Source organism: Condylura cristata, unplaced genomic scaffold, assembly GCF_000260355.1.
Source record: "Condylura cristata isolate star-nosed mole 26May11 unplaced genomic scaffold, ConCri1.0 scaffold00007, whole genome shotgun sequence".
In the NCBI taxonomy this organism is placed as follows: Eukaryota; Metazoa; Chordata; class Mammalia; order Eulipotyphla; family Talpidae; genus Condylura; species Condylura cristata.
The window spans coordinates 53,546,921-53,558,353 of NW_004567108.1; the positions used below are offsets into that span (position 1 = coordinate 53,546,921).

General features: G+C 34.9%; 1 protein-coding gene across 1 annotated transcript in view; it reads left to right on the forward strand.

The window, feature by feature from the left end:
• Window positions 1-11,433, forward strand: part of FGF10 (fibroblast growth factor 10) — a 68,740-nt gene that overhangs the window by 1,772 nt on the left and 55,535 nt on the right. The window lies entirely within an intron of this gene.

The following is an 11,433-nucleotide window of genomic DNA, read 5'->3' on the forward strand; positions in this document are numbered from 1 at the left end:
TTTTTTTTTTTTTTTTTTTTTTTTGGTCCCTCTTGTTGGTTTGAGTGATTGCAGTCCATGAAGTTAGCTTTTCAGGCACCACCGCTGCTATTTGTCTTCTGCCTGCCTTCTCTGTTGGTAACATGATGCTCATGTCTGCATTGTCAATAGCATATGCGTTGCTTTGTGGTGTCCTGTTGTACTCATTTCTTCTAAAACCTCTCATATTGCAGCACTATACTACTACAGCATTGTAAACATCTGGGACTGGATCCACACAGACCTCACACAAATTTCATTGTCATTCTTTTGTTTTCAAAGTAAAAGTCATAAGTCTGTTTCCATGGCTATAGTTTATCCCATAAGATGACATATTCTCCTCCACACAAATTACGCCCTGATCCCTGGGTTTCTTTCCTTTTTCTTGTCTCTTGCTTCTTCTCTAGCTCTTTCTCCTCTTTCTTTCTTGAAGGGGCGTGGACTGGGTAGGGGGAGGGAAAACCAGAAGAGGAGGGGTGGATATTGTGTCTCTTCTTGAATCCATCCAGCAAAGCCAGATTACTGTTGGTTTCCTTTCCTAGTTACTTTCAAGTGGAGAGACTTATTCATCCTCTATTGACTGCTATTTGAAAGGACCCGGAGGCCATGTAATGACACACTGAAGACAGTAGACAATGATGTTTGAACATTTTTAATGACCATTTAGCCTTATCAAAATGGTACTTCCAAGTCACCCTTCAAAGGAACTTTTTCTATGTCTGGTTTGGGAATTTCCCTCATATATTTGCAGCTCACTTAAGTACATCTCTCATATATTTCAAGATTCCTTGGTCATTCATGGGAATGACAATTAGCTTGAATTTAGCATGTGTTTTAAATAAAAATTTGCAAGAATTAAGACTAGTTGCCTTCTTTCACAACTCACCTCCACTTCCTATCCTCTTCAGCTGCTACCTAGAGTTACTAAAATGATCATCATGTTTACAAGTAATAATATTTGCAGAACAAATTAGAGTGTGCCATTCATGATTAATATTAGACATATTAATAGTGAATTCCCTCCCCCATTCTGATTTATACAAAGTAGTGTCAATAATGTTAAATAATGTTATTTATGATGAAGAGTTTTTTTTTTTTTGCCTTCTCAAAAACCATGTGCTATTTGAATTCATGGGCTAATATGTATAAATTTTATAGTTGTTGCTTGAAAATGTAATACCAGTGTTTGCTTCTAGAATAAAGCATTATTCAGATAGGATGATGAGGAAGAAGTGGTTCAAGCAGTCACTGAAGAGAGAGCTGGGAGTTTTAAAAGAATAACTATTATCCTAGACTGAATTTTTTCTTTTCCTTTTAGTTCAAGGAAATACTACAAAGAAACATAATTAAAATTTCAGTGTGTTCACATTAAGGAAACTTTATTTTTCACACTAATTTGATTCTGTTATGGTATATTTCAATTTTCTCCATTATGTGACATAAGGACCAACCCACACTAGCTTATTTATGCAACATAAATTACTATTTTCTAAAATAATGATCACTGAATGATTAACATTTAGTCAAATGATTTCCAGAATACACATTTTCACTTTCAGAATTTTCTGCAAAGAGCAAAGTATACAATTTTTATTGCATAAGGGCAACCATGGAAAGTTTTCTACCCTACCTGTTCAAAACATACTAACACCGCTTCCATACTCTGAAGTATACTAATAACCCTTGTTAAGTGACAGCTTCTTATATGGTAGTGCAGTCTTAATCAATGCTTGAAAATGAAAGTGGAGGCTTACTTTGCTAAATAAAATCAAACCATAAATAATTTAGGTTTTCTAAGAACATCTGTATCAAAACATAGCAAGTGAAAAGTAGAGGTTGAAAAAGCCTTAATTCCACATGTGGCCTGGTAATCAGAAGGCTGCTACAATTTCCAGCTGGACTGATTCAGCTGAACTACATGGTATCATTAAGATATTGTCTAAATGTTGCATAATTACATGTGAACAAACTTTTGCCATGCCCGCAGGGTACCATCCAGCCAGCCCACCAAATGGTAGCCTGTTAAATATTGGGGTATCTAGACTCTGAAGAGTGTCAGTTCCTTGTCCAAAAACCACATTTCAGTAACATTTTCCTAAACAAGTTATTAATTATTCTCAAAACACAGAGCTGTTCTTTTGAGGTTTGCTCATTTGAGGCTTAATTTTCTTTGTTACTTTTGACATTAATATTATTGCTGCTAAAATACAGTAATAGCTTATCTAAGAGGTTGCATGTTTGTGATGTCCTGGGTAATTAAACAACCGTTTTACTGGCTTGTTGCCAGTAAAATGCTAACAAAAGGGAAATAATGAAATCACTCATAAGCATTGCAAAATCATTTTTAACTTCTACCTCCAAAGCTGGTTCCCGGAAATTGGATAGTTCTAAAAATATTACATGTGCTAAAGAGTAGAATAAAGGGAGCAGAGATGAATTATGTTTCTCCTGTTAGAAGTCTGAGAAAGCTTGAATAATTTAGAGTAGCTGTGGTATATCTGTCACTAGATATGTGCAGGCTCATTTATGATAAAGCAGGTTTTGCTTTATCATTCTTTACATCTAGAGCTTTGCCCTTGAAACATTACCACTCCAGTTCTGGCCTCAGAGAAAGGCTGGATACAGCTGTTAGGGACCCTTGCAACTGGGACTGGTGGACTTATTTCTGGACATAAGTAAAACAGCTGTGGGCATCTCCCATGGTTGTCAACTTGTAGAAAGGGGGAGTAGAGTGAAAAGAAAATGTATTTCTAAACTCCCAGAAGTGAAAAGCCATAGGGCTTAAGAGTCTTTCCAGGAAAGGAGGATGGGCCCTATACAGAAATCAGTGTCTGGGATGTGCTTTGTCTGGGATGTGTCTCATCTGACACAACAGTCCTATGAGGTTTAGACATAACTAGTCACGGTTTTCAGAATAAAAATTAAACTTGAAAAAGTGCATTGCTTAAGGTCACCCATCTAGAATTGGGCACGACTGACATTCAAGCCAATTTGGTTATGTCCTGCTGTTTTTCTTTTATCTCTGCTACTGGCAACATTGAGATCAATATTTGAGGAATAGCTACTCCAAAAATCTACAAATTATCCAAAACCTTTCGTACTCCTTACTGTGAACACCAACAGTTCTTCAAAATTAAATTGGCACAGTAGTAAAATGATAATGGAATAGAAATGAAAAGGTATCTTTGCAGGTGATGGCATGGTATTAGGCAATAGCCATGCATTCTCTAGCTGAAATATCTTTTGAGATATTATGCTTGGGAATATAAATTCTTCTGGACACACATATCAGTCTCATTTTTATTTTAAGAGAGGGCATTGGAAATATATAACTAAGAAAAGTCCAAGAATGCCATTGTAATAGTAATTGTTTACAGCTAGGTACCAAATGTTTGATTGACCCCAATTTAATAAAATCATTTGATTGTAAATGCCAGTGTGAAGTTGTGCTATTGCAGAAACTTCTTAAATGATTCTCATAAGGGCAACATACTTAGAAACCTAAAGCATACATGCATACACACAGAAGGGGAGAGGGAGGGAATAAAGGGGGAGTCTGTACATCAACAAAAAAGGGCTTACTGCATAAAAGTGCTAGATTATTCTCTAGGATTAATGATTTGCATTATTTCATTTTAATCAAGACTAGAGCTCATTATAGGGAATTAAATAAAGTAAGAAAGTAATTGTTAACAAAAACAGGGACTCAAATATTATCTCCAAATAAATATACCAGAATGTTCAGGGAAGAACACTTGTAAACAACTTTTGACTTGCACTTGTGTCTTACTTAAATTGTGATTATTTCTAGACTTTGCTTGAATAATTTATAACCAGCAGCATTTAATCATGGGCATGGAGGATTTATGAAGGTGGAAGGCACTGTATTTAATGTTTACGTGACACTGTCCTGTTACCTTTACTGCATCCCTGCCATATGGACCCTCCACTTGGATGGCCTTATCATAAATCCATTAAAATGCACAATTACAGAGAGTTTCCTCTTCATAAACCTGATTTATCACCATCTCCTAGAAGAAACTCAAGAAAACAGTTGGCAGAGATCACATGTAGATGTTGGAGCATGAGAATTCAGTCTCTGAACCTAGGTCTGGGGTATTTTAGCCATCTGTTAACCAAGAGTGTACACCAAGCTTTAAAAACAGGTGTTTTCAAAAGGAGGTTTAAGAACACAATTTAAAAGAATTCTGTCATGTAGCATGACGGTGACCTCAGAGGATGCCTTTTTCTTCTACTTTTATGCCTGCAAGTTTAGAGTGATAAGTCTCACTCCAGTTCCTTTCTTTAGTGTTCCATGAATTTATAGTAGAAAATGAATGTTCATTTAAACTCCTGTGCAAGGACCTTATATTCAGAGACAAACCCATTTATTATCCAAATTTCTGACTTTCTACAAGTCCTAATGTTGGGGGAAAGCTGACAGCTCATTTGATATGGAGCTAATGTTCCTCACATTTATGAGCTGCTTATGAAGATCCACTTCTTTCCTAAGTCTTCAAAATACATATGCATATCCAGAATTGAAATATAAATAATAATTCTTTATTATGCTTCAGGAGATTAATACATGTATGTTAATTCAAAGTGATTTTAATCTGTCATAACATTAATTCTGTGAATGTCGCAATGAAGACTAATTCAGATGACATTTTTAGTAATACTGTTCTAACATTTGTCAGCATTAGCAGTTGCTGTTTTCCTAATATAAATATTATTTTCCACCCAGACATTAAAGATCTTTTTCAATTTTTCAGTGAGCTGGTTTGTAAGATTCAATTTTATATAATTTTAACAAAGTCTGGAAAAGCAGTGAATCTCTTTTGCCATGTATGCAGTGTGTCTCACTCTCCCATGGTATCTTACAATGATTTAAGAATGTTTACACATGTAATTTAACCAATGGTGTTTGTGACTCAGTTTTGCAGATTAGAAAAAAATGTTTTTTTAAAACAGGCATTATTTTTGAGTGCTTGGTACCTTTACCTGTGTCTGTCAGTCATTGTAACACGTGAAAAAACCTGGATATCTGCCTTTAAAATTAACAAAGAAAAATGCATCTTCAGAAGCAACCAGTGATACTGACTGAATGCTTGCAAACATGGCTACTTCACATAATCCGTTTAAAACAAAGTATTTAATTAGTATAGATTTTACACAAATAGAAAGCTTCAAGATGTCTAAAAGGGAGCCGGGTCACCCACAAAATAATGGCCTTAAAGACTCCCTTCCTTTTAAATCAAGTCAGTTGTGTTCTTTCTTTGAACGCTGTGTTCTAATTGGAACAATAAATCAAAGAAGACACTCAGGGTAGATTCCCATGTAAGGTGGACAACTGGACAATGACTTTTTACTGCTGCTAACACGTGCATCCAATTACCATTTGATAGATTCATAGTGCTGGCAGTAAAGCATTGCCTCATTTTATAGTTCACCTAATAATTCTTCAACCTAAATCTGTCCAACTTTACCTATATCTAATCTGTCAGTGTGCGTGTTATCATTAATGAGGAATTTTCAAATGTTTGGCATGCTTCCTACTATGAATGATGACACTGAAGTATTAATAAATTGCTTCATTAACCACATAGGAGAGGTATTAAGTGAATATAGCCACAATTTTGAGTCATTAATTAATACAATCTAGTAATTTCACTAGATCTACAATTTAATTATGGAGAGTGTGGGTTAATTATAATTTAACTCTAAATAGCTATGGTAAACCGAAAAGTTAAGAACTTTTTAAAAAAGGTATTATTCTGTAATTGTTAACTTTCCAGAGTCTTGGGTTTACATGATTCTTTACTGAGAAACACGTCCTTATCCTCATCTTTAACCTTTTCTTGAGACATTTCCTCTGCATTAGGGCAGCTTGACACATTCATAGTCTTTAGAATTCAAGACCCAGCTAATAGTCTATCTTAAAGCAGGTTTGCACTTGAAATGTCAGCCATCTGTGGCAAGTCCACTTCTGAGTTGTGTAAATTCCTACTACTTCATCTCCCCTTTATAACTCCAGTTTTGTTTTTTTTTTCTTTCCATTTTCTTTTACCCCTGACTACTGAACTCTTATATACCATTGACACTAGAGAAAGTCACCCACTCCTATTTTTTTTTTTGCTCTCTCTAGCACTCTCTATTACATTTTAAAATTAGTGGCCTAGACTTTTTTTTTTTATGTGTAGCCTCTGAAATACATCAAACACATTTTATCCACATAAAAGATGTTAGTAATGTAAATTCAACATATTCCTTTAGCAACCACTTCTCATTTTTATTTTCCAATGAATTCTCCCTGATGTCAGCACTTAGACCTAGAGTCTTATAGCTTTATCTTCAATGAACAACCCACAGATAAGCAACCTTCTGAGTAAGGATGTTTTCTGATTAAATACCCTGTGTCTGATAACTCTCCCTTCAGACTCATTTTTTCCCTTTTTAAAATTGTCTTAGTATATGCAATACCTACTAGCACTTAGTTATTTCCCTTATTTTTCCACTTTTGGACTCCTGTAAGAAGGAAAGTGAAGATGATTTAGGATTCCAAATACTCACTTTCTTCCTACTTTAGCCATCATTTACTTCAAACAAGCTAAGGATAATTTGAAAATCTTTAATATTTACAATTTCTAGAATTTCACTTAGATTATGAAGCTTTCCTTACACCCCTGCCAAATGTAGTTCTTTAAAATGAAACTCATGTTCTCATTATCAGTGAGAAAAAACATAACACATGCAAATATATTATGGACTGAACATACAGTAATACACATATCTTCATTAGAAAGATATAAGGCAGAAGTTAGACTCTGAATTGATAGCATACTTGTGTTTGCATGCTTCTTAAGGAAAAACCTTTTGGCACTGATTGCTGAGTTAGATTTATTTTTATTATATGCAGAATCTGACTATTTACATATGTTACATTAATCTGTACTAAACACTAAAGAATTAGGCAAATAACTTTTATGACTGATTTCAAATTATATACATATATTATTGTATGTGTCATACACACACACACATATATCCAAAGTCTAAATAACTTTATTTTATTGATAGGGTAAAAGAAAAATTAATATATATATGTATATGTATATATATATATATAAAACATGTGGTAAAGAGGAACATATGATACCATTTTACATAGTATTTATGATCTAAAGTGAGATACATTTACAACATTATTAGTAACAGTAGTTACCAATGTAGTAAAACAGATTTCTAGGGAATTTGGGGGAATATCTCTTTAAAAGGATAAGAGTCCCTAATTGAAAAAAGAGTATTGTAGATTTTACTTAAATTATGGTATCAAGACTTGATTAACAAAAGTAAAGAAGTTCTATAAGGCTGAAGCAAGGAGATGTTAAAGAACATATAGTTAGAGTATTAGAAGCCAGAAGGTAAACAGAAAAGACTCTAGAGCATTTAGACACATACTATGAAAGGTGGAGGAGATGCTTTACTGGAGTGATGAAGACAAGGGCTTTGAACTCCCAGGAAGATATCAAGCTAATGAGTAGCACTGAAAAGTGCTGATGAGAAAGGTGAAAGAGACATGATGAGAAAGGTGTAAGGGAAATATAACCCAAGCCCTGGCAATCACCTGCATGCTAAATTAACTGAAATGAGAACCCATGATCTAAAAGGACTCCTACAGAAATAACAGCAGCTATGGCCTCAAAGTAAGAAAGGCATAGTCGGAGGAGTCCCTGCTAAACAGGCAGTAGGCATGAGGGATTAAAAATGTGGGCTTTAATTAAAGGTGATTACAAATGTGGATTGAAAGTGTGTTTTGAAGCCAATAGTTATAAAAGCAAAGTGCCAGAAGAAAGTGTATGACTTACACAAGTTGTTGTCAATCGAATAAGGATATTACAATAACAGTAGTAACCTCTCTCCTATGGGGTAAAGATTACATGTGACCCTGCATTTGTTCATTCAGTAGAAATATATTGAGTACCCACTTTGTGTCAGCTACTGCATGGCTTTTAAGTGAAATACTGAAAAATAGATTCTAGCTTTGCTATCACAAAGCTTCACTTCACTGACAGTTCCCTAATACAAACACATGAATATATATGTGATGAAAAATTTGGGTACATGCTATGGAGTAGAGTAATCTAACAAAAAAACAACTGGAACATCATGATGAGAGAAGGCTTTTGAAGATGTGGAATGAAAGGAACAGCATGGTGAGAGCTGGTATCTCCTCCCAGAAACATACTAAACATAAGATTTGCTAAATAGTTTGAAGAAGTCAGAGGTGATGCTTGTAGCAACTTCATGGAGCCAAGCACCAAGTAAGACTCATCAAATGAGTCTTTATAAGGCAAAAAATAGACGTGATGCTTCCCCCTGTTCCAAGGAGTAGCTGCAGGAAAGCAATAGTTTTTTGATGAGGTGGAAAATTAAAAAATTGGAATGAAAGGAAAAGGCAGGAAAGAGGAACACACCTGGCATTTTCTAAGAAGGAAAATATTAGGACATCTGAAGTTATTAGAAATTTGGAATTATAGTGTGTATGATATTCTGAAGTTTTGGGGAGCGAGTTCTTTTAAGAAACTGGTAGCAGATGGTACTTAAGAATTAAAGATAAGAGAGTGAAGAACTAAAGGAATTAGGAGATAAATATGTATCAACACACAACTATTAAATTTGTATCAAGACACAACTAGGAAAAAATAGAGACTAAATAGATAACCATGGAAACTGAAAGAAAAAAGATTGTTGCATAAAAGGAAAAAGAGAAATCAACTTCTCAATAGTTCCCCCAAAATCTTATATTTCAAGTTATGATACAGTTTTTAAATCCAGATTATCACAGATGTTCAGCTCTCCGTAAATTCTGTAAAGTTTGTTGTTCCTGATTCCATGACTGTGACCTTTCCAGTTCATAACCACAAAGGGCTGGCAATCTAGAGATAGAGGCAGGAGATGGTCACAGGGAGCTGGAAGATAATATAAGCAGTTTATGCCAGAGCCAAAGAAGCAAGAGAAAATTTAATTAAAAAGCAACTTTTTAACTGTGGGAAATGAATGACACAGGCCGAGAATCATGCTGGGGATTCAGGACTCCAAGTACATGTCAACTTCGATAATAAGAGAGGAACCAGAGTACCCACAAAGAAGGCACAGCATCGTGTGTGTGGAACAGAATTTACAAGTGGGTAGGTCTCTTCTAGTATACAAAGCAAAATATACTAGAATGAGCAGTCAGGGGCATGGGCTGTAATATTCTTATACTTAAGAACTTAATATTACATAGGATATTGCATTTACACAGTTGCCACTTAAAGTCAGTCTTCTTTCATTGACTGATTTAAAAAAAAAAACTTTTACAGTAAAGAAAAAACAGTAAAGAAAAAAGCAGCAATATTTGTAAAAAGTATAAGCTCCAATAAAAGTTAGCTAACCTCAATATATTACAATTGCAGCTTAACTAGAAAAAAAAAACGAATTTTATATGAGGTGCATGAAAAAGTAGTTCTGATTTATTTCACATGATAGCATCTTTAGTATTTCTGGTTGCTCAATGATCATTACTTTAAAATTTAAAGTAGTCCATACTGCATACATCTTATTATATTCATATGATTGGGAAGAGGTTTTGAATTTTCCTAGCAGATTTCCAAAGGTAAGCACTCAAGTGTTAATATCCCTTGCTCCAGTTGTGTGTTTTTTCTTGTCATTCCTATTTTAAATTGTCTTAGATTTACCAGGTTTAGTTGATTTAGGAAAAGATACGTGGTTGATTACCAGTATTTTTCTTGCAAAAGTGTATATTTAGCTATTTAAAAAGAAAACTAGGAAGGGAATACAGACAGGATCTATATAAAACTGTACCTACTCTTAAGATCATGAACAATGGGGACAGGTCTCCAGGTGTAGACTCTGGAATTTAAAACTGTAGCTGGGTGGCCTTGATACATTCTTTCCTGGATCTTGATTTCTGCATTCTCACCCACCTCATTGCTATTGGATAGACGAATTTGTAAATTTACAAATGAGGCTCTTAATGTAAAGCTGACAGTATAAGACCTAGCCCCCTTTAAGAGCTCAAAGATGCTAATTTTCCTTACTGTTTTATACTATGACTATGGTATTTTTAACTATAAAGACAATCAGACACACAAAAAATCGTGTGATACCACCTTACTTTATTTTTCTTTAAAGATTTATTTATTTACAAGAACTGAGGTACAGGCCAGAGGTGTAAAAGGATTCACCAGAGATAAACAGGATAAACAGATCTACTGAAATACACTGCTGAGGGGAGCTGTGGCCAGACAGGGGAGGTCTGCTGTGCCATATAGTTCAGCTTCCTGGGTGGGGATCAAACTCATGCTGCAGTGGCTGTGGACAGAATAATGACCACCAGGGAGGGCCCCCACCTTACTTTATTTTATATTTTATAAAGTATTTGATCAACTGAGTCTTAGAAAAACTCTGTGAAATGGGTAAAACAGCCCTATACCATATTTCGATGAGAAACCTAAATCTAAAAGTTATGTTGCTAGACTTCAATAGTATACCTGAGTCAGGAATAAAACTTGGGCTACTTGAGCTGGGATGCCTTTCTGTCTTGGTTTACTTGGGATAGTCTCATTATACACAGTTTGTTCTGGCATATTCACTAAAAGCATACTGTTCACATTCAAAGTGTCACAGAATCACTCTGGTCTTACTCAGTCTATTCTATGTAAGACACAAATCTAAACAATTCAGGTCCATATAAGACACACATTTTCTTCCCAATATCCTAAGATAGTATCTACAGTCCCTTCTGTGTCAGGTTATTCCCTAACACCCATGCTTCCTTTTATCCTGGGTTCTCCATTATAAATAGAGAGCATATAAACTACAAAGCTGACTTTGGTTTTAGAACATGCTTTGTCTCCCTTATGCACCATGCCTAACTAGAGTGATTACTGCTGCCTTAATCCTAGCACTTCATCAAATTTCCATTACATGTCAACTCTAGACAACCTTTCTGATCACTCTGTTATTCTGACAACACCCTGTATACAGTGTATTGATACAATTCATGTTTGATTTGTTTATCCCTCTGTTTTCATCATACACAGATAGTTTGTTGAAGGCAACATCTGTCATATTCGCCTTTGCATGTGAGTTCTAAATGTAATGCCTTGCATATAATGGATCCTTTCTATATGTTAATTAGGTAAGCTGTTCATTTAAAATGCATGTCCTTGATAACTTAGATTCTCAAACTTTTAGTCACCTGTCTGAAAATGTAATTAATATCACTGTCTATCTGAAATACAGGCCTGAAGTAAATTTTTTTTTAAAGATTTATTTATTTATTCATATAGAACTGGGGTACAGGCCAGAGATGTGGAGGGTGAGAGGATTCACCAGAGACAGAGTGGG